This window comes from Theropithecus gelada, chromosome 6, assembly GCF_003255815.1.
Source record: "Theropithecus gelada isolate Dixy chromosome 6, Tgel_1.0, whole genome shotgun sequence".
In the NCBI taxonomy this organism is placed as follows: domain Eukaryota; kingdom Metazoa; phylum Chordata; class Mammalia; order Primates; family Cercopithecidae; genus Theropithecus; species Theropithecus gelada.
The window spans coordinates 49035544-49058702 of NC_037673.1; positions in this window are offsets into that span (position 1 = coordinate 49035544).

Here is a 23159-nt window from a genome sequence, read left to right on the forward strand (position 1 = left end):
AACTAGATCTACGACAAACACCAATAGTAGTTGAGATAAATTAGAGATAATAGCACCTCTTCTTTTTAGATATGTACACATTCTACCGCAGAAAGTATAATGGAAACAGAATAGGATTTGGGATCAAACACTTCAGTATAAAACCCAGTTCCACAATTGATTGGCATAATCATGTTGGATATCACATTATGTTACATTGCCCCGTACATGACAGGCACACAAACATTTGTTTAATGATTCTTTTTAGTGAAATAGGAGTTATATGCATATTTTATGAGTGTAAAATTCTTGCTTGCCTTCTTTAGTAGTCTAATATTTAGTACTTGTTGGTACATTACATGTATCCAATTAATATTTATTGAGTCAACTGAATAGATGAAGTCTTAAAATTTTTTAAAGACATCTTTATCTTGACAATGGAAATACTTTTATTTTTGATTTTCGATGAGTGATATCAAACTAAATATATTTAATTACATGAAACGACTGTATATTTTTTAATGGCTGGCATGACTGAGTGGCTCAAAATATTTTAAGTTCTCAGTGTACTATGTAGAATAAACTTGGTGATATATTTTAATAAATATCGAAAAAAAAAAACCGGTACCTTGTTCCATACTCCAAATTAAAAAAAAAGGACCCATCAGTTGTATTAGTGTTTATTTTTAGGCTAATTTAAACCCTATGACAAGTGCATTCTTAAGCTTGGGCCTTTGGAGGGACTTGAAATGCAAGAAACAGCTTAGTTAAAAGTGTCTCAATTGCATTGCATGAAACATGTGAAAATTCTAATTAGTGAAAGTTATGTAGTGGATAACTACTGTGCATTCTAAATTATATTTATCCATTACAACTTTGTCATCAAATATTGGATATGGCCTATAGTTAGCGTCACTGTAAATTTGCATTTCAACTGGAGAAAAAGACACCTTCTTCTTGTCTTCCCTGATTAACATTTTCAAGCTCTGTAATTTTCTTGCTGCTCACAGAAACAAAGCAAGCCAAGCTCACACAGAAAGCCTATTCTCCAAGATATAAATATTTGCTATTCAGAAAACCTCAATGAGGGTTTAGTTATTTTAAACTAAAGAAAGAAAATTACTAGTAATGATTGGTTTCAGCTAACGAAATGCTTTTATGCAAATATGTGAACCCTAAATATGACCTGGAAACAAAAGACTGCTTAACAGTTACTATTAAGCAATACATTAGTAGATCAATTAAACAGAACTTCTTTCTAATGAGTATGTGGTACAGAGGTTGCCATAGAAACCTGGAGAGGAAAAGCCCTTGAATGCTAATTTATCATTATAAGACTGTAAAATACTATAGTTCTGTTGGTGGCTGATAGTCACTGAAATCACTTCTGAGAAACCAACTTCTTGTATTATAAAGTGGCTTTTCAGAGATAATTCTATCTCTTTCCCCTTCTAGGACTATTTAGATATGCCATTTAGATATACCATCTGCCAAGGTAGCTTCTCCAATCCGGATCTATGTCTATAGAAAAACCCATTTTAACTAATTTTTGTATGCCTAAACTTGAAATTTCTCCAAGAGGAGAAACATATAGAAAATTTAATCTGAATATTATCTTGACTCCTTGTTGTACAATTCTGGTGAAGTAAATCTCTACTCCTGCCACAGTTTGTGTACCACAGTCATAAAATTGGGCTCTACCACATGTTGCAGCTATGCAGGGAAAGGGGCAGACAGGACTGAGCAGAGAAGTCAAACTGCAATATAGATGGCAGCCTTGGACAACTCCACAAGGAGATCTGGAAATAAAATAGTTCTTTGGAGTTATACTGTGTTGAACAAAGAAAACTGGAACTTTATTTCACCTATTTACGAGTTATTGAATACCAATTGTCTCAAGAAGGATTGTCACCTAAGCAAAAGCAGCTCTCTGCTATGGATAGAAGCTTCTGTCTACACTCATGGATCATTGAAGGGAAATTGAACAGCAAATCTGAGTGTGTATCACAATAAGCTTAAATCCAATATTTAAAAGCAATGATCTGTCTAAATACATAGATTTTTCCTTGTGTATGCAATGAGGATGATCTCAACTGTGTGGTTAATACATATTTGAGCAATTTGATCTTTGTAGTTATTAAGAAGTGTTAAAATGCAAATTTGGGTGGCAATGATAGTATATGCTGACATGAAATGCAAATTTTACATTGACAAAAAGAGGTTGATAAAATATTTTACATGTCCATTGTATTAGAATGTGGGAAATCTAACACAAGTAGGAAATAGTAGAAGAAATAATTCTAGATATGTTCCACTCAAAAATTCATCACATCTGGTTAACTGGTGGTAAAATAAATCACTATAGTTAAAAAGTACTTACAATAATTTCATTAAAAAACATGTAGATGAAAGCATGTACTATTTCATAATAAATAAATTTCTGTGTATGAGGCCACAATTTTTTTTAATTTCATCCTGAAATGTATCAATAACTTCTATACCTCAGAAGTCATAAAATTACATATATAGAGAGATTGCCACCAAAATCACTTAATCTCTAATGTTCAAGTCTGCATAAAGGTTAAAGAGACTAAGGAGAGTGGCAAAACATTTATCAGAAGAATTATAAAGAAAGATAAAGGCAATTAATTACGTAAGGGTCAATGGAACTCTATCTTTACCAGATTGACTCTTATGTTGAAAATGGTTAAGAGAGTTTTGCAAAAAGCAGGCTAGCATTTGACAAATCAGGGCTTAAAGATAATGTAGACCAGGAATGGGAAACTTGTAAGATCACACATACATATCTGATTCTTTCAAGACAATTCATGTTGGTATCAATTACCTTATTACTAACTTTAACTTGAAAAGACTAGTCTTAAATTTTTCACTATCAAACCTTGCATGCCCCAGAGGGTGATGAGGAAGTTACAGGGTGCCTTGCAGTGATTCTCTACATGGTATGGAAATACTTACTCATTTATAAGCTGAAGAAATCGAACAACCGTAGAACTAAAAGTACATTTTCTTTTAAAGTGTTTCACTTTCAAGTGTTATGTTTAAGAACAGTAGCCTCCTGAATTTATCATATTAAAATATAAACACTAATTATAACTGTATGTTGAATTTTGTACAATCTAAACAGATATTTTTACAGACTAAATGTTAGAGTCTGATGAAACAAAGACATAACTTGAATTATTTAGTCACAGGCCCAAATAGGTGATAATGAAACTCAAAATAAAATAAATTAATTAAATTGCTTATGCTTATCAAAATCTTCTACAGAAGCTTAGAGGCATTAGTCTGAACTTGGATATGTAAGAAAATATATCAACTATTTGAAAAAAACTAAATTAATTATAAAACATATCACATACATTGAAATGGTTCTGTATGTCGGTTTTATAGAACAAGTGAAACTCAAAATCTGGCTTTTTCCCCTGCTTCAACTGACTCACCCCTAGCAGGTTATCTTCAACAGATGTTATCAATTAGTTAGCTCCTCACAGGTTAAGTAAAGGCAAATGGTCTGCCTTACTTATGGTCTTCCCTTTTTGTAAGCATAAGGACAACTCTGCTATCATCTTCAGTATCAATGCTATGTTGGTGAAATTTATCAGTAGGCTATTTGACATTTCAGCAACGACAATGGCATATGATTAAACCTGGTTTAGAAAACATGCTAGTACTAGAGGGGTGTGTGTGACCGCGTGCGCGCGTGTGTTTTAATTGCTTTTACTTTACAGTGGAGATTTTGCTTGTGATTCACATGATAAATGATATCAACCTAAATATATTTTATTACATGAAATTTATTTATGAAATAGTTGTATGTTGTATGCATTAGAGTGATATGGTTTATTTAAAGAGCCTCAGTGAAAGCCAATAGAACCATCTCCAACTTACTTTACATTCAGTTAATTCTTAATATTTTCTGTGTATAAAACTATCAGAAATCTATCTAGATTTGGTATAGCTTTGAGTTCTAATAACGAAGTTAAAAGTTATAAGAATTGGAAGGAAACAACCTTAAGACAGATTACTAAATAAAGGAAAAACATTAGTTCAAATAATCTGACAGAAGGAGACAAAAGGAGAAATAATTTTCTGGCAAGAACTGAGTAACTTCTAAGTTAAAAAGGTCAAAAACAGATGGTGATTCTGTGGACAGAGCATCATTAAAGTGAACTGTGTTAGAATAATAGCTATAAGACATAAGGATAACTCATATGACATTTGATTCAGCTGGAAAAGTTCAAATCCTTCAAATCATTATAGCTAAGAATTGATTTATTTTTGTCTCCCAGCACTAAAAGGAATTTTAAATGGAAGAATATCTTCATTTCGAGAAAAATGTTAAGAGTCTTACCAAAGCCTCAAATTACTTAGGGTTAGTAAGACCTTTAAGAGTATGTATAGGGGGCGGAGCAAGATGGCCGAATAGGAGCAGCTCCAGTCTTCAACTCCCAGCGCCAGCGACACAGAAGACCGGTGATTTCGGCATTTTCAACTGAGGTACTGGGTTCATCTCACTGGGGAGTGCCGGACGATCGGTACTGGTCAGCTGCTGCAGCCCGACCAGCGAGAGCTGAAGCAGGGCGAGGCATTGCCTCACCTGAGAAGCGCAAGGGGGAAGGGAATCCCTTTTCCTAGCCAGGGGAACTGAGACACACAACACCTGGAGAATCGGGTAACTCCCACCCCAATACTGCGCTTTGAGCAAACAGGCACACCAGGAGATCATATCCCACACCTGGCCGGGAGGGTCCCACACCCACGGAGCCTCCCTCATTGCTATTACAGCAGTCTGTGATCTACCGGCAAGGCAGCAGCGAGGCTGGGGGAGGGGCGCCCGCCATTGCTGAGGCTTAAGTAGGTAAACAAAGCTGCTGGGAAGCTCGAACTGGGTGGAGCTCACAGCAGCTCAAGGAAACCTGCCTGTCTCTGTAGACTCCACCTCTGGGGGCAGGGCACAGAAAACAATAACAAAGCAGCAGACACCTCTGCAGACGCAAACGACTCTGTCTGACAGCTTTGGAGAGAGCAGTGGATCTCCCAACACGGAGGTTGAGATCTGAGAAGGGACAGACTCCCTGCTCAAGCGGGTCCCTGACCCCTGAGTAGCCTAACGGGGAGACATCCCCCACTAGGGGCAGTCTGACACCCCACACCTCACAGGGTGGAGTACACCCCTGAGAGGAAGCTTCCAAAGCAAGAATCAGACAGGTACACTTGCTGTTCAGAAATATTCTATCTTCTGCAGCCTCTGCTGCTGTTACCCAGGCAAACAGGGTCTGGAGTGGACCTCAAGCAATCTCCAACAGACCTACAGCTGAGGGTCCTGACTGTTAGAAGGAAAACTATCAAACAGGAAGGACACCTACACCAAAACCCCATCAGTACATCACCATCATCAAAGACCAGAGGCAGATAAAACCACAAAGATGGGGAAAAAGCAGGGCAGAAAAGCTGGAAATTCAAAAAACAAGAGCGCATCTCCCCCGGCAAAGGAGCGCAGCTCATCGCCAGCAACGGATCAAAGCTGGACGGAGAATGACTTTGACGAGATAAGAGAAGAAGGCTTCAGTCCATCAAATTTCTCAGAGCTAAAGGAGGAATTACGTACCCAGCGCAAAGAAACTAAAAATCTTGAAAAAAAAGTGGAAGAATTGACGGCTAGACTAATTAATGCAGAGAAGGTCATAAACGAAATGAAAGAGATGAAAACCATGACACGAGAAATACGTGACAAATGCACAAGCTTCAGTAACCGACTCGATCAACTGGAAGAAAGAGTATCAGCAATTGAGGATCAAATGAATGAAATGAAGCGAGAAGAGAAACCAAAAGAAAAAAGAAGAAAAAGAAATGAACAAAGCCTGCAAGAAGTATGGGATTATGTAAAAAGACCAAATCTACGTCTGATTGGGGTGCCTGAAAGTGAGGGGGAAAATGGAACCAAGTTGGAAAACACTCTTCAGGATATCATCCAGGAGAACTTCCCCAACCTAGTAGGGCAGGCCAACATTCAAATCCAGGAAATACAGAGAACGCCACAAAGATACTCCTCGAGAAGAGCAACTCCAAGACACATAATTGCCAGATTCACCAAAGTTGAAATGAAGGAAAAAATCTTAAGGGCAGCCAGAGAGAAAGGTCGGGTTACCCACAAAGGGAAGCCCATCAGACTCACAGCAGATCTCTCGGCAGAAACTCTCCAAGCCAGAAGAGAGTGGGGGCCAATATTCAACATTCTTAAAGAAAAGAATTTTAAACCCAGAATTTCATATCCAGCCAAACTAAGTTTCATAAGTGAAGGAGAAATAAAATCCTTTACAGATAAGCAAATGCTTAGAGATTTTGTCACCACTAGGCCTGCCTTACAAGAGACCCTGAAGGAAGCACTCAACATGGAAAGGAACAACCGGTACCAGCCATCTCAAAAACATGCCAAAATGTAAAGACCATCGAGGCTAGGAAGAAACTGCATCAACTAATGAGCAAAATAACCAGTTAATATCATAATGGCAGGATCAAGTTCACACATAACAATCTTAACCTTAAATGTAAATGGACTAAATGCTCCAATTAAGAGACACAGACTGGCAAACTGGATAAAGAGTCAAGACCCATCAGTCTGCTGTATTCAGGAGACCCATCTCACACGCAGAGACATACATAGGCTCAAAATAAAGGGATGGAGGAAGATTTACCAAGCAAATGGAGAACAAAAAAAAGCGGGGGTTGCAATACTAGTCTCTGATAAAACAGACTTTAAACCATCAAAGATCAAAAGAGACAAAGAAGGCCATTACATAATGGTAAAGGGATCAATTCAACAGGAAGAGCTAACTATCCTAAATATATATGCACCCAATACAGGAGCACCCAGATTCATAAAGCAAGTCCTTAAAGACTTACAAAGAGACTTAGACTCCCATACAATAATAATGGGAGACTTCAACACTCCATTGTCAACATTAGACAGATCAACGAGACAGAAAGTTAACAAGGATATCCAGGAATTGAACTCATCTCTGCAGCAAGCAGACCTAATAGACATCTATAGAACTCTCCACCCCAAATCAACAGAATATACATTCTTCTCAGCACCACATCGTACTTATTCCAAAATTGACCACGTAATTGGAAGTAAAGCACTCCTCAGCAAATGTACAAGAACAGAAATTATAACAAACTGTCTCTCAGACCACAGTGCAATCAAACTAGAACTCAGGACTAAGAAACTCAATCAAAACCGCTCAACTACATGGAAACTGAACAACCTGCTCCTGAATGACTACTGGGTACATAACGAAATGAAGGCAGAAATAAAGATGTTCTTTGAAACCAATGAGAACAAAGATACAACATACCAGAATCTCTGGGACACATTTAAAGCAGTGTGTAGAGGGAAATTTATAGCACTAAATGCTCACAAGAGAAAGCAGGAAAGTTCTAAAATTGACACTCTAACATCGCAATTAAAAGAACTAGAGAAGCAAGAGCAAACACATTCGAAAGCTAGCAGAAGGCTAGAAATAACTAAGATCAGAGCAGAACTGAAGGAGATAGAGACACAAAAAACCCTCCAAAAAATCAATGAATCCAGGAGTTGGTTTTTTGAAAAGATCAACAAAATTGACAGACCACTAGCAAGACTAATAAAGAAGAAAAGAGAGAAGAATCAAATCGACGCAATTAAAAATGAAAAAGGGGATATCACCACCGACCCCACAGAAATACAAACTACCATCAGAGAATACTATAAACACCTCTACGCAAATAAACTGGAAAATCTAGAAGAAATGGATAATTTCCTGGACACTTACACTCTTCCAAGACTAAACCAGGAAGAAGTTGAATCCCTGAATAGACCAATAGCAGGCTCTGAAATCGAGGCAACAATTAATAGCCTACCAACCAAAAAAAGTCCAGGACCAGATGGATTCACAGCTGAATTCTACCAGAGGTACAAGGAGGAGTTGGTACCATTCCTTCTGAAACTATTCCAATCAATAGAAAAAGAGGGAATCCTCCCTAACTCATTTTATGAGGCCAACATCATCCTGATACCAAAGCCTGGCAGAGATACAACAAAAAAAGAGAATTTTAGACCAATATCCCTGATGAACATCGATGCAAAAATCCTCAATAAAATACTGGCAAACCGGATTCAGCAACACATCAAAAAGCTTATCCACCATGATCAAGTGGGCTTCATCCCTGGGATGCAAGGCTGGTTCAACATTCGCAAATCAATAAACATAATCCAGCATATAAACAGAACCAAAGACAAGAACCACATGATTATTTCAATAGATGCAGAAAAGGCTTTTGACAAAATTCAACAGCCCTTCATGCTAAAAACGCTCAATAAATTCGGTATTGATGGAACGTACCTCAAAATAATAAGAGCTATTTATGACAAACCCACAGCCAATATCATACTGAATGGGCAAAAACTGGAAAAATTCCCTTTGAAAACTGGCACAAGACAGGGATGCCCTCTCTCACCACTCCTATTCAACATAGTGTTGGAAGTTCTGGCTAGGGCAATCAGGCAAGAGAAAGAAATCAAGGGTATTCAGTTAGGAAAAGAAGAAGTCAAATTGTCCCTGTTTGCAGATGACATGATTGTATATTTAGAAAAGCCCATTGTCTCAGCCCAAAATCTCCTTAAGCTGATAAGCAACTTCAGCAAAGTCTCAGGATACAAAATTAATGTGCAAAAATCACAAGCATTCTTATACACTAGTAACAGACAAACAGAGAGCCAAATCATGAATGAACTTCCATTCACAATTGCTTCAAAGAGAATCAAATACCTAGGAATCCAACTTACAAGGGATGTAAAGGACCTCTTCAAGGAGAACTACAAACCACTGCTCAGTGAAATAAAAGAGGACACAAACAAATGGAAGAACATACCATGCTCATGGATAGGAAGAATCAATATCGTGAAAATGGCCATACTGCCCAAGGTAATTTATAGATTCAATGCCATCCCCATCAAGCTACCAATGAGTTTCTTCACAGAATTGGATAAAACTGCTTTAAAGTTCATATGGAACCAAAAAAGAGCCCACATTGCCAAGACAATCCTAAGTCAAAAGAACAAAGCTGGAGGCATTACGCTACCTGACTTCAAACTATACTACAAGGCTACAGTAACCAAAACAGCATGGTACTGGTACCAAAACAGAGATATAGACCAATGGAACAGAACAGAGTCCTCAGAAATAATACCACACATCTACAGCCATCTGATCTTTGACAAACCTGAGAGAAACAAGAAATGGGGAAAGGATTCCCTATTTAATAAATGGTGCTGGGAAAATTGGCTAGCCATAAGTAGAAAGCTGAAACTGGATCCTTTCCTTACTCCTTATACGAAAATTAATTCAAGATGGATTAGAGACTTAAATGTTAGACCTAATACCATAAAAATCCTAGAGGAAAATCTAGGTAGTACCATTCAGGACATAGGCATGGGCAAAGACTTCATGTCTAAAACACCAAAAGCAACGGCAGCAAAAGCCAAAATTGACAAATGGGATCTCATTAAACTAAAGAGCTTCTGCACAGCAAAAGAAACTACCATCAGAGTGAACAGGCAACCTACAGAATGGGAGAAAATTTTTGCAATCTACTCATCTGACAAAGGGCTAATATCCAGAACCTACAAAGAACTCCAACAAATTTACAAGAAAAAAACAAACAACCCCATCAAAAAGTGGGCAAAGGATATGAATAGACATTTCTCAAAAGAAGACATTCATACAGCCAACAAACACATGAAAAAATGCTCATCATCACTGGCCATCAGAGAAATGCAAATCAAAACCACAATGAGATACCATCTCACACCAGTTAGAATGGCGATCATTCAAAAGTCAGGAAACAACAGGTGCTGGAGAGGATGTGGAGAAATAGGAACACTTTTACACTGTTGGTGGGATTGTAAACTAGTTCAACCATTATGGAAAACAGTATGGCGATTCCTCAAGGATCTAGAACTAGATGTACCATATGACCCAGCCATCCCATTACTGGGTATATACCCAAAGGATTATAAATTATGCTGCTATAAAGACACATGCACACGTATGTTTATTGCAGCACTATTCACAATAGCAAAGACTTGGAATCAACCCAAATGTCCATCAGTGACAGATTGGATTAAGAAAATGTGGCATATATACACCATGGAATACTATGCAGCCATAAAAAAGGATGAGTTTGTGTCCTTTGTAGGGACATGGATGCAGCTGGAATCCATCATTCTTAGCAAACTATCACAAGAACAGAAAACCAAACACCGCATGTTCTCACTCATAGGTGGGAACTGAACAATGAGATCACTTGGACTCGGGAAGGGGAACATCACACACCGGGGCCTATCATGGGGAGGGGGGCGGGGGGAGGGATTGCATTGGGAGTTATACCTGATGTAAATGACGAGTTGATGGGTGCAGCACACCAACAAGGCACAAGTATACATATGTAACAAACCTGCACGTTATGCATATGTACCCTACAACTTACAGTATAATAATAATAAATAAATTAAAAAAAAAAATAAAATAAAATAAAATAAAATTTAAAAAAAAAAAAAAAAAAAAGAGTATGTATAAAAAAAGTTCCTGATTTTTCTCTTTCTTCCCCCTTCTGATGTTATTTTTTCTTAAAACTTTACTCAATCATCCACAAAATAATAATACTTTGGGAAAAAATAATGTGAAATGGTTGTTTTCAAAATATTTTTAAATGCATTTCAATAACTTTGTAGAAATGTTCTCTTTATGCCCATGGAACTTGTGTCTACCTAATTCTTATGATAGTGCAGTTAATTTTTATCATGGTAATATTTTTAAATGCTAAGCTAAATATTTCCTCCTTTTCATTTCCCCTCTTTTTAGTCCTTTACAGTGGAAGTCCATGGTTAGTGGATTTCTGCATTTAAAAGTGCATCTGAATGGTAGAGAAGTGGCGGAAAGAGCTTCCTGTACAGATCAACCTGAACTAGTGCAGCAGCACCTCATTCCTTTGAGTGTCCTGTGTAGAATTCTGAGGTGCTCCCACGTCCTGGAGTGATGTGGAAGTTATGGGGTGTTTGCTACCATTTCAGCAGGATAATCACCAAAAAGAGGGGTGAGGCTTAACTACTTAGTCGATAATCAAACGGGAGTTGCATCAGGCCTAACAGTATCAGGAGTGCCAGCAAAAGCCAAAACAAGAAACAAGGCAGCAAGCAGAACATGTGGATCTCTACCATGCTGTGATCAAGCACCAGAAGGTAAATGAGCCAGACACAGAACTTGTGGCTACGGTGTAGACCAAAGAACGCACAAAAGGAGCAGTTCATTTTCTTTCCCATGAGTATGTAAGATACATGCAGCCTTACATGACCTTAGTGCAAAAGGAAGAAAAGGGGGTAAAAGAAGAAACCTTGAAGAAATTGAATTAACATTCGGCTAAGTAGGAAGAAAATATTACGAATTGGGAAATATTACATTTCTTTTCAATGTCAGATTTAAGTTGCACGTTGTGTATGCCTATGTGTGTCAGCGTGTGTTTTTGCTATCAATGTCAATGAGAGGGTGGTTAGAGAGCAAATTGAGACCCTGTGTAGAAAATGAAGAAAATTAAAAGCAATATAACTTTTTTCTTTTTTCTTTTCTTTTCTTTTTTTCTTTTTCTTTTTTTTTTTTTTTTGAGACAGAGTTTTGCTCTTGTTGCCCAGGCTGGAGTCCAATAGTGTGATCTCAGCTCACCGCAACCTTTCTCTCCTGGGTTCAAATGATTCTCCTGCTTCAGCCTCCCCAGTACTGGGATTACAGGCATGCGCCACCACAGGTGGCTAATTTTGTATTTTTAGTAGAGATGGGGTTTCTCCATGTTGGTCAGGCTGGTCTTGAACTCCTGACCTCAGGTGATCCGCCTGCTTCGGCCTCCTGTGTAGCTGGGACTTCACAGGTGCCTGCCACCACGCCCAGCTAATTTTTTTTTTTTTTTTTTTTTTTTGTAGAGACAGGGTTTCACGTGTTAGGCAGGATGGTCTCGATCTCCTGACAGCGTAATCTGCCCTCCTTGACTTCCCAAAGTGCTGGGATTACAGGCATAAGCCACTGTGCCTGGCCTACTGTTTCCTTGTTTTTGAAAGCAAGAGCTACTCTAAGTAGCTCATGATGGAAAAAGTCTAACATTAGAATATCTTAAAATCAGAGATGAGATTCTAGAGCTATGCTTTCCAATATGGTAGCGATGAGTCCCATGTGGCTATGGAGCACCTGAAATGTAGCTAGTCCAAGTTGAGCTGTGCTGTAAGTGTGAAAAAATGATGTTGGGCCAGGCGTGGTGGCTCACACTGGGATGTGGCTCACACATCCCAGTACTTTGAAAGGCCAAGGCCAGGGGATCAGGAGGTCAGGAGTTGGAGATCAGCCTGGCCAATATGGTGAAACCCTATCTCTACTAAAAATATAAACAATTAGCTGGGTGTGGTGGCGCAGGCCCGTAGTCCCAGCTACTGGGGAGGCTGAGGCAGGAGAATTGCTTGAACTCGGGAGGTGGAGGTTGCAGTGAGCCGAGATTGGGCCACTGCACTCAAGCCTGGGCAAGAGCGAGAGTGTGTCTCAAAAACAAAAAATCACGTTGGAGTCCAAAACCTTATCATAAAATAAAAGAATACAAAATATCTCCTTAATAATATTTTAAGGATGACTGCATGCTAAATGACAGTATTTTAAATTTATTTCACTTAAAAATTATTTTAATATCAATTTTACTTTCACATTAATATTTTTAATAAATAATTATTGAGTACTCACTATATGTCAGGCATACATATAATAACATTCACAAAAAGTCTAATAAGTGGTTCGACCCAGTGCATATGATACGACATATAAATTGGAAAACAGATCATTGTTTACATTTATATAAACAATATCAGCTAGATTTATTTTCAGCAATTTTGTTCACAGTTCATCATTTTTTTTTTTTTTTTTTGGCACCTGGAACTGGCCATTAATTGTCAGCTACTTGGTGTAGGGAATATTCCTTCTAATCTTTTTTCTCTCTTAGAATAAGAAAGTAATGTAGTATTATGTAACACCATGAGTAAATATACTTTCAGTAACTATGGTTACAAACTTTAGATTCTATAAGAATTACTGAGGTCTTATATAAATGCATTTTGCTATGGCCCAATCCTACAGTCTTAGCTGTAGTGCTAAAATAGGACCAAGAAATCTGTACTTGTAATCCACATGCCACAACTTTGATGTGAATGGTTTGAAGGCTATAGTTTGAGAAATGTTGGAAAACACGGATAAGGAACTAGGGCTTCAATTCAGGTGGATTAACAATTTTATGTATTCAATCTAAATTTATTAAGCAACTCCTATGTGTTTTTACACTTCTAGATTCTTATATAGATCAGTGAAGTGGATAGAAAAAATATCCACATCTACTAGTAGCTTGCATTTGACACGGATGAGAGAAGAGAGAATAAACCAGAACATTTGTAAATGTTATAAAAGAAATAGAGGCATAGTAGGGTAACAGGAATTGAGGAGACAGGACTAGCTGCTTTAGATAAGATTCATAGAAGAGGATGATGTTTTAGTTGAGACTTAAAATTCAGCAAGCTGGAAATTAAAAATGCTTGGAGTACTCAATAAACCTAAAAAGATCAGTGTTGCTAGAGTATAGTGTGAGGAGCTAGAGTTATATGAGAAAAATGTTGTCCAGGAAGGCATATCTAGTTTATTCGAGTCTTGTAGGCTACGTTAAGGTGTATAGATTGAATTTATACCAAAATAAGAAGCTGTAATTACATCTTAAGTTTTTGTTTATCCAGCTTCCCCGTACTCTTCTAAGCCTTGATCTTTCTTTTGGGAAAATCTCATTAAATACAGTTGGAGAAAACCAAAGTACCCTAATCTGTCCTGTCAATCATACAATTTCTCCCCACTTTCAAAATTGAGCCTAACGGTCTAAAGATAGAAACTGGTTTGATCTAATGCACTCTTAAAGGGACTCTTTGAAGATACAATTTATTATTTTCTGCTGTTTACAGGTGAGGAGATGACACAGTTCTTGTCTTCTTAAAAGCTTTGATTTTTACTTTGCTTTGTTTTTCCATCATTTTGCCACAGACGACCACATCCTTTACCAACATGTGACGACCAGACCTGTTCTGAATTCATACTCTCTCCCTGGTGATGTCATCTAATTTCTTGGCCAGTGATGCCCAAATTTTTATCTCTAGCCTTCTCTATTCAATTTCCTATATTTTAATTCAGATGTCTACTAAGTATCTTTAACTAAACGTGTCCTTATTCTTGCTCCTGCAACCCTATTCCCTTAGTACTTTTTTTTGATTCTGTAAAGGGAAACATAAGACTTCGAGATGCTCTGGCTAAATATTTTTGAGACATAACTTGATTTCTCTCTTTATTTCATTTCCAATAACATAACTAAGAACAGATCCTGTGGCTCTAGCTTCAGAATATGTCTGGATTCCAATCACTACTTAATACAGCTGTCACCTCTTTCCTGGAGTTTTGCCCTAGGATCCTAATAATCCTCCTGATATTTTTTCTCAGGCCAGTATATTCTCAATGTGACAGGCCGACTTAACCTTCCTAAAGGCAAATTCAGTTATCTCACTTTCCTTTTTAAAACTCTCTAATAAGCCGGGCGCGGTGGCTCAAGCCTGTAATCCCAGCACTTTCGGAGGCCGAGATGGGCGGATCACGAGGTCAGGAGATCGAGACCATCCTGGCTAACCCAGTGAAACCCCGTCTCTACTAAAAAAAAAAATACAAAAAACTAGCCGGGCGAGGTGACGGGCGCCTGTAGTCCCAGCTACTCGGGAGGCTGAGGCAGGAGAATGGCGTGAACCCGGGAGGCGGAGCTTGCAGTGAGCCGAGATGGTGCCACTGCACTGCAGCCCGGGTGACAGAGCGAGACTCCGTCTCAAACAAACAAACAAACAAACAAAAAACTCTCTAATAGTTTCAACCACTCTCAGAATAAACTCCCAAACCTTGCAAAGTTTAATAAGCCAATTTTAGATATTTTATCCCAATCATTCTAACTCATCTCCAAAATTCTTCTTCTATGATACTGATTTAACTGCAATCCATGCACAGAAAGAATTTCCTTCATTGGAATGTATTGGAGTCTTCATTCTTTTTGCCTTTCTGTAGAATGCCCTTCCACTTAATCTCCACATGCTTGCTACATTCATGCCTATCATCTAACTTACAATAGTTTTATTATTTATTTATGCACTTGTTCTCCCTAACAATATAAACTTCATAAGGAGAAATAATTTGTCTGATTACCTTTCACTGCTATATCATCGTCGGTACTAGGAAAAGGTATGACACAGTTAACACATATATAAATGAATAAACTAATGAATGAGTAAGAATAAATGAATAAGTATTGAAATAAGTAGATAACAAAATTAAAAATAAAAATAAAACCCTACTCTAATATTTAAACAAAAATTTGTTACAAATAGTTTCAAGATTCATAAATTTTAGAGCATGTTTTACTCTAGATTAAGAAAACACAGGTCAAATTTTTAATAATCTCAAAGTGAAAATAGCCTTTCTAAGCAATAGAAAATATAAAAATCTAAGGGCTAGTGATTAATATTATGTAATTCACAATAATAGATCATTCATTAAAAATAGTACACAAACAATAAATATTCAATATAAAAAAGGGTAAATTTCCTTAATTAAAAAAATACTCAAAATATATTTGTTATTAAAAAGAAAGTGGAAAAAACGATGTGCCAATCATAACAACAATGGAATTCCATTCAGCTTGACAATAAACAAAGTAAACTAAACTAAATGGAATTAATGGTATTCTTACTGAAAAAATGGCTTTTACATTTACTGAGCATGTAAATAGGTGCAACACTTCAGTGGAAAAATGTGATAATATCTATTAAAATTCAAAATGTATATGTCTAGCAATCTTTCTGCTACGAATTTAACTAACATATATACTCACAGAAGTTCATTTACTTATATTCACATGGATACTACATCATAGCTTGTAATATTTACAGTACAAGTAATTGGGATTTAGTTAAATTAAAAGCATGTGGCCGGGCGCGGTGGCTCAAGCCTGTAATCCCAGCACTTTGGGAGGCCGAGACGGGCGGATCACGAGGTCAGGCGATCGAGACCATCCTGGCTAACACGATGAAACCCCGTCTCTACTAAAAGCTACAAAAAAAAAAACTAGCCGGGCGTGGTGGCGGGCGCCTGTAGTCCCAGCTACTCCGGAGGCTGAGGCAGGAGAATGGCGTGAACCCGGGAGGCGGAGCTTGCAGTGAGCCGAGATCGGGCCACTGCAATCCAGCCTGGGCGACAGAGCGAGACTCCGTCTCAAAAAAAAAAAAAAAAAAAAAAAAAAAAAAAGCATGATACATCCATAAAAAAATGTTGCAGTTGTGTTTAACAGAAAGTGATAACTCTACATGTGTGGACAAACAAACAAGCAAAGAGCAAAAAACAAGTATTTGGAAAAGTGCAGAAAAGAAGTACCCTAAGTTTCTCTTTGGGTAATTATTTTAAGAGGATGATATAGTTGAATACCAGTTGTATGCAAATTGCATGAAATTCATATTTTGGGTGTTTGGTGGGATAGAAAGATTTTCTCCTACATCGATGTAATATATTTGATTATTCAGGTCTTAGCTGTGTGCTACATGTACTTAATACTTTTAATTTATTTATTGTGACAAATTCAAACGTAATCGAAATGGAAAAATAAACTTCAACCCATCACTCAGGTGATAATGATCAAAATTTTGCCAATCTTGTTGCATCTGAGCCTCGCTCTCCATGCCTGCCAATTCCTTTCCCACCAAATTGTAACAGGACAATAATGAAGCAGAAGAACAATAGGGAAAACCTGTGGTAGCCAATATAAAGGATGATGAACATCAGAGGCCTTTGTTGGGCTATATTTATTTCTAATTCTTCCGGTAATTATTTTAATTCCTCCATCCTTTCAACAAACCCCATTATTATTTGATTAAGCTCTTAAGAAAAAACCAAAAACCCTTAACTAACTGTAAATGTTTTTCAGCTTGTGTTTTAAATATATTTCTACAGAAAGCTTATTGATTAATAAAGGCACAGAACTAGGAATATCCAAAGGAAAAATAACATGCTTTGATTTATCAAGTTTCCTGTTCTACTTTAAAAAGTCATGCTTATGTGAGGATTATTTTTCTCATGTCTAAATCAAAGCTTATTATTTTATAAGAAATTAAATTATAAATGGCAGTGCAGGAAAATGCAGAATATTCTGTAGGAAGCTCTTATTGTTATCATCCCTGGAAATGTGAAATACTATGTATTAAACTATTTATTCTCTAGGGTTTTCCTGCCCTCATGAAGTAAAGGTTTTAGATAGATAGATAGATAGATAAAGAGAGAGAGAGAGAGAGAGAGAGAGAGAGAGAGAGAGAGAGAGAGACTACTGCAGGCTTTCCCTTGTTGATCCTCTGCTTTCATTATTGTCCTCTTAAAATTTGGTGGGGAAAGAAGTGGCAGGCATGGAAAGGGAGTCCCAGATGCAACAAGATTGGCAAAATTTGTAACCTCAATGATTGATTGAAAGAGTTCAGGAGTTTATATATCTATATACACACATATATTTATATATCTATATACACATATTATACATATATGATACATATACATGATACATCCATGTATACAACCATAAAAAAGTGATGCAGTTATATTTAACAGAAAGTGATAGTTCTACATGTATGTGGATAACCAAAGAAGCAAAAAGCAAAAAAAACCAAGTATTATATATGCAGAGAGAGAGAGAGAGGGAGAGAGAGAGAGATTAGATATTGTATTAGTCTTCTAGGGCTAGGACGGCCATAAGAAAATACCACAGAGAGGGTGGTTGAAGGCTAGACATCCACAATCAAGGTGTGAGCAAGTTTAGCTCCTTCTGAGGCCTCCCTACTTGGCTTGCAGATGGCCACCTTCTTGTGTCTTCCCACGGTCATCTCTCTATGTGTTACGTGTGTCTTAATCTCCTCTTCTTATATGGACACCAGTCAAATTAGATCAGGGCTCACACATCTGACCTAATCCTACTTTAGTAACTTCTTAAAGGCTCCATCTCCAAATACAGTCCTATTCTGAGATATTTGGGGTTAGGACTTCAACACATGAATTTTGGGGCCACTTTTCAGCCCATAACGATATATAAGTAGGTATATAATAGATAGAAAAGACATATCTTGATATTTCTAACTTCAAGGGAACTAAATTGTAAGAGCTATATAGAGATATACTATGGATACCTAAGCTATTGCCAATGCTTAGCCTTGTGCTGAATGGAACACAGTAGACCCTTAATTAGCATTAGATGAATAAATGAATATACTACTGAACTACTAAAGAGAAAAACTCAGTGAAATCATGTTTCTGTAATGTCAAGATTATATCTGGCTTATTTGATAACTTAATTTAGATATATAAGATAAATATTTAGCAGCAAGTTTTAAAATTTAAACTAAACAATATCTTGTAAGCTTGTGATGTTCTGGCCGTTCTAGTTATTAATGCAGTCCATATATTCCACAGATAAATCACATGTTTATCTTCTTATGTAGAAAATAGATACATGACAACAGATATAAAGATTATTATTTAAATAGTTGCTTTTTAATAATTTCTGGTTGCAAAAATGTTAAAGCATTAAATGAAAAATATTGATTGTACAATTGCATATACAGGTAGAGCTAAGTAAAGCTATAACAAATGTAACATTTTCTTTAATGAAGCAGTTATAAGTATATTTCAATTCTAACTCAATAATTTCACAGATTAAATATAGAATAATTGTTAAATCAATAGCAAAACATATAGGTACATGAACCTTCAGTTTGATAAAAGGCCATTACAATTATTCGTCAACATGTTATGTATGAAATATTCACATGTATGCATATATAACTTATCCTGCATTTTCCTGCATTCTACCACTCATGCGTTCCAGAAGACAGCATTTTCTCTCCTTCCATGAACACTTTCTGGCCAATGGGATGACATCAGCAGTTGAACTTGACAAAGTCCATGTGTTAGTCAATGAAAGAAGGATGAGGCAGTCCTGTCAAAGAAGAATAAACAGAATTCCACATCAGAGCTGTGTTTGCAATTGCACTTTGGTAAAGTCAGAAAAACGGAGACAAGCAGTCAGGCTGATTTCAAAACAAGCCATTCTTTCTTGTAAAAAGCAAACAATCTTTCAAATAGGATTTGAAAACAATTGTATATCAAGCCACAAGTCATACCCACTACCGCCATCAAGAAATAAATAATGTTTCATCTTTACAGTGTTGATTAACTAAAGCAATAACACCCACACTTCACACAGATAAAATTGTAAATTATGTTTAAGTACTTACTTATAAGCGTTTCTGTATACCATAAAGAAAATTTCAAAAACTTATACTTACTATATTCTCTAAGGAAGTTTATTGCTTAAATTTCCATGCAGAATAATAAAACGTGCATATTTTACTTTCTTCACTGAATAAGTCTGTACTACCTAGAATTGGAGTTTTCCCTTGTAAATCTACTTAGTTAATGGAAATAGTAACTATGCAATTCATAGAACATATTTATGTGTGTCTCTCAGTCCAGACACAATTATATAATATAAAATAAACTTTATGCCATAAGGAACTTATTTCTCTTATATTATATTCTGATACAGTAACCAATCAGGCCATATTACATGTGACTTGGGGGTTTCCCTGGATGTGGGACTTTCAGTGTTAAAATCAGGACAGTCGCAGGCAAACTGAGATGGCTAGTCACCCAATGACAACATATAGGAGATTTTATTATAAGAAAGAAAAATTAATAAACCAGAAAAGAAGAACCACATCAACAATAAAAATAATGTCCCTGAACCAGTACTCATTCAGTCTTAACTTCATTCTGCTAAAAAAATAACCTTTGCATGGAAGGAAAATGTGACATTGTCTGTGGATAAAATGCTGACCATTCTCACCAAAGATAAGAAAGGCCACTAATGACATTAGTATTGCTCATTTTGGCTACCAAACCAACCAATTCAGCCTATTAAGAATTCCTTGAATCTCATGAACCTGTCTTATTCTCCACATTTTCTACTGTTATTGCCTTCACTTATGTCTTGATTATTGTTCACCTAGGACTTACCTGTTTTACTTTTTTTTAACCATCCAATTCATCTACATTGTACCAGGAATGATTGTTAAGTTTATTTTAAACAACTCTGATAATGTTATTATCACATCTAACATCAAGTTATCCTCATTTCATCTGAGGCTACAACTTGGAAAAGAAAGGATAATCTTACATTATTTTGTGTGATTATTTAAAAAAATATGTATGCCTTAAATTTTGAGGAATTGGGCCATTTCATCTAAGTTGTTAAATTTGTGTGTATAGATTTATTCATAGTATTTCCATGTCAGCTCCTTTTTTCTTTTTGGGACTACAGTGATGACTTTCATTTTATGCTTGATAATTCTTCATTTGAGTCTTTTTCTTTTTTATGTTAGTTTTTTCAATTTTATTGATCTCTCAGAGAACTACATTTTGCTTTGTCTTCTCTATTTTCTATTTTCAATTTCGTTGATTTATGCTATGGCTTTATTATTTCTTTCTTCCTTACTGCTTTGGTTTTATTTTTCTCTTCTTTTTCTGATTTCTTGAGGTAGTAGCTTACATTGTTCACCTGAGGCCCATCCTCATTTATAATGTAAACTTTTAGTACTTTAAGTTTCCCTCTCAACACTGTTCTAGTTGTGTCTCCACAAATTTTGATATATTAACATGTTATTTTTTTTTAATTTTCTTTCTCTGTAGTTTGTATTTCTCTGAAGACTTCCTGTTTGAATGCTGTTGATTAGATTTCAAGTATTTGAAGATTTGCATGTTATCTTTCTCTGTTCAATCTAGTGTTATTCTATTGTCATCAGAGAACACACTCGGCCAACCCTGATGGCTCTTGCCTATAATCCCAGCAGTTTGGGAGGCTGAGGTGGGTGGATTCTTTGATATCAGGAGTTCAAGACCAACCCGGCCAACATTGTAAAACCTTGTCTCTACTAAAAATACAAAAATTAGCTAAGTGTGGTAGCGGGCATCTGTAATCCTAGCTACTTGGGAGGCTGAGCCAGGAGAATCGGTTGAATCCAGGGGGCAGAAGCTGTAGTGAGCTATCACACCACTGCACTCTAGACTGGGTGACAGAGCAAGACTCTGTCTCAAAACAAACAAACAAACAAAACAAACAAAACAAAACAAAAAAAACAAAAAAAGTAGGAACAGACTCTGTATTGATTCAACTAATGTATTTGTTAAGATTTGTTTCATTCCCCAAATATGATTTATCTTCATATATGTTGTGTGGCAATTTAAAAACAGTGTATTCTGTTCTTTTGGTGTGTTCTGTAAAGGCTTATTAGATCCTCATGGTTGATAATTTTTTTCTTTTTGATTTTCAGATTTTCTCTAACCTTGTTAATTTTGTGTCTAGTTGTTCTATCAGTGTTTTACAGATGGTTTTGAAGTAATCAACTATAATTATGAATTTGCCCATTTCTCCTTTCAGTTCTATCAGTTTTGCTTCACATATTTTGTAGCTCTGCTTTGTGATTCATTCACATCTAGGATGGCTGTATCTTTTAGTGGTTTGACTAGACAATCATTATGCAATGTCCCCTTTCTGTTTCTGGTAAATTTGTTTGTTCTAAAGTTTACTTTATTTGATATTAATATAGTCTCATTTTTTTCCAATAAATGTATTTTAGAAGGTACATGTAGAGGTATTAAAGAGTACAGGCCGGGCACAGTGGCTCACGCCTGTAATCTCAGCACTTTGGGAGGCTTTGGCGGGAGGATCAGGAGGTCAGGAAACCGAGACCATCCTAGCCAACACCGTGAAACCACATCTCTACTAAAAATACACACAGACACACACACACACACACACACACACACACACACACACACACACACAAAATTAACCGGGCGTGGTGGCGGGCGCCTGATACAGGAGAATGGCCTCAAGCAGGGATGCAGAGATTGCAGTGAACCGAGATCGCGCCACTGCACTCCAACCTGGGCCACAGAGCGAGACTCCGTCTCAAAAATAAAAATACAGACATGCTTAAAACACCTCTTTATATATTTGTATTTGCTACTTCTAGTAGAAAGTCTCACAGTGTGAATAGTATATAATAGAGAGAATATGTATTATGTATAAAAGACATTTGGCTCAAAAATTACAACTAGAACAATTCATGAAATAAAAAAAGTCTCATTTTGATAAATTTACTTTTAGTTAATTTATTTTTCTTATTTGGACTGTTACTAAAGTAATTAACCCAGGGAAAACAAATGAAAGCACAATGTATTATTTTGCATAGTTCAAAATTCCATGTGAACAAGCTTTAAGTTAAGGGGTCTAAACCTCTTAAGAAACTTCCATAAAGTACCTTTAGTGTTTAAAAAATTGATATTTTGAAGCAGACGTAAAATTCTAATTTTTGATGAATATTAGCTACTTAGATGTAATTCACTGAATCAAACATACCTTCAATTTATCCATTTCCCTGACTTGTTATAATTTCTATAACAAGGTATATTTTTCCTTTTTATCTATAGTTCTACAAAGGGAATGATCCATTGCATTCATATAAGGTCAATGCTATTTACTTATAACTTTTAAAAATTGCCATAAATGTTTAATTTAACCAAAGTAACTTTGGTTACTTTCTTATAATTAAATACAAAAGAAAACTGTGTGTACATCTGGGTAATGTTGTCTACTTTAATGTTATATACATTTACACATCAAGAGTTTTGCATTTGGATGTCAAACACCGCAATATTTTCATTTCTAGTCTAATAACTAATTATATTTTAAATATTATATTTTAAATAATGTCTACTTGGAATTTTTCATTTTACATTGTGTTTATTTTTATGTTGAAATTTTGTGTAATTTTTTTAACTGATTAGTGGTAATGACTTTATGCGTTTATTGACAGCAGAATAGTACAGATACAACAAATTAATCTTGACTTCATAAGTAAGGAAAAAGAA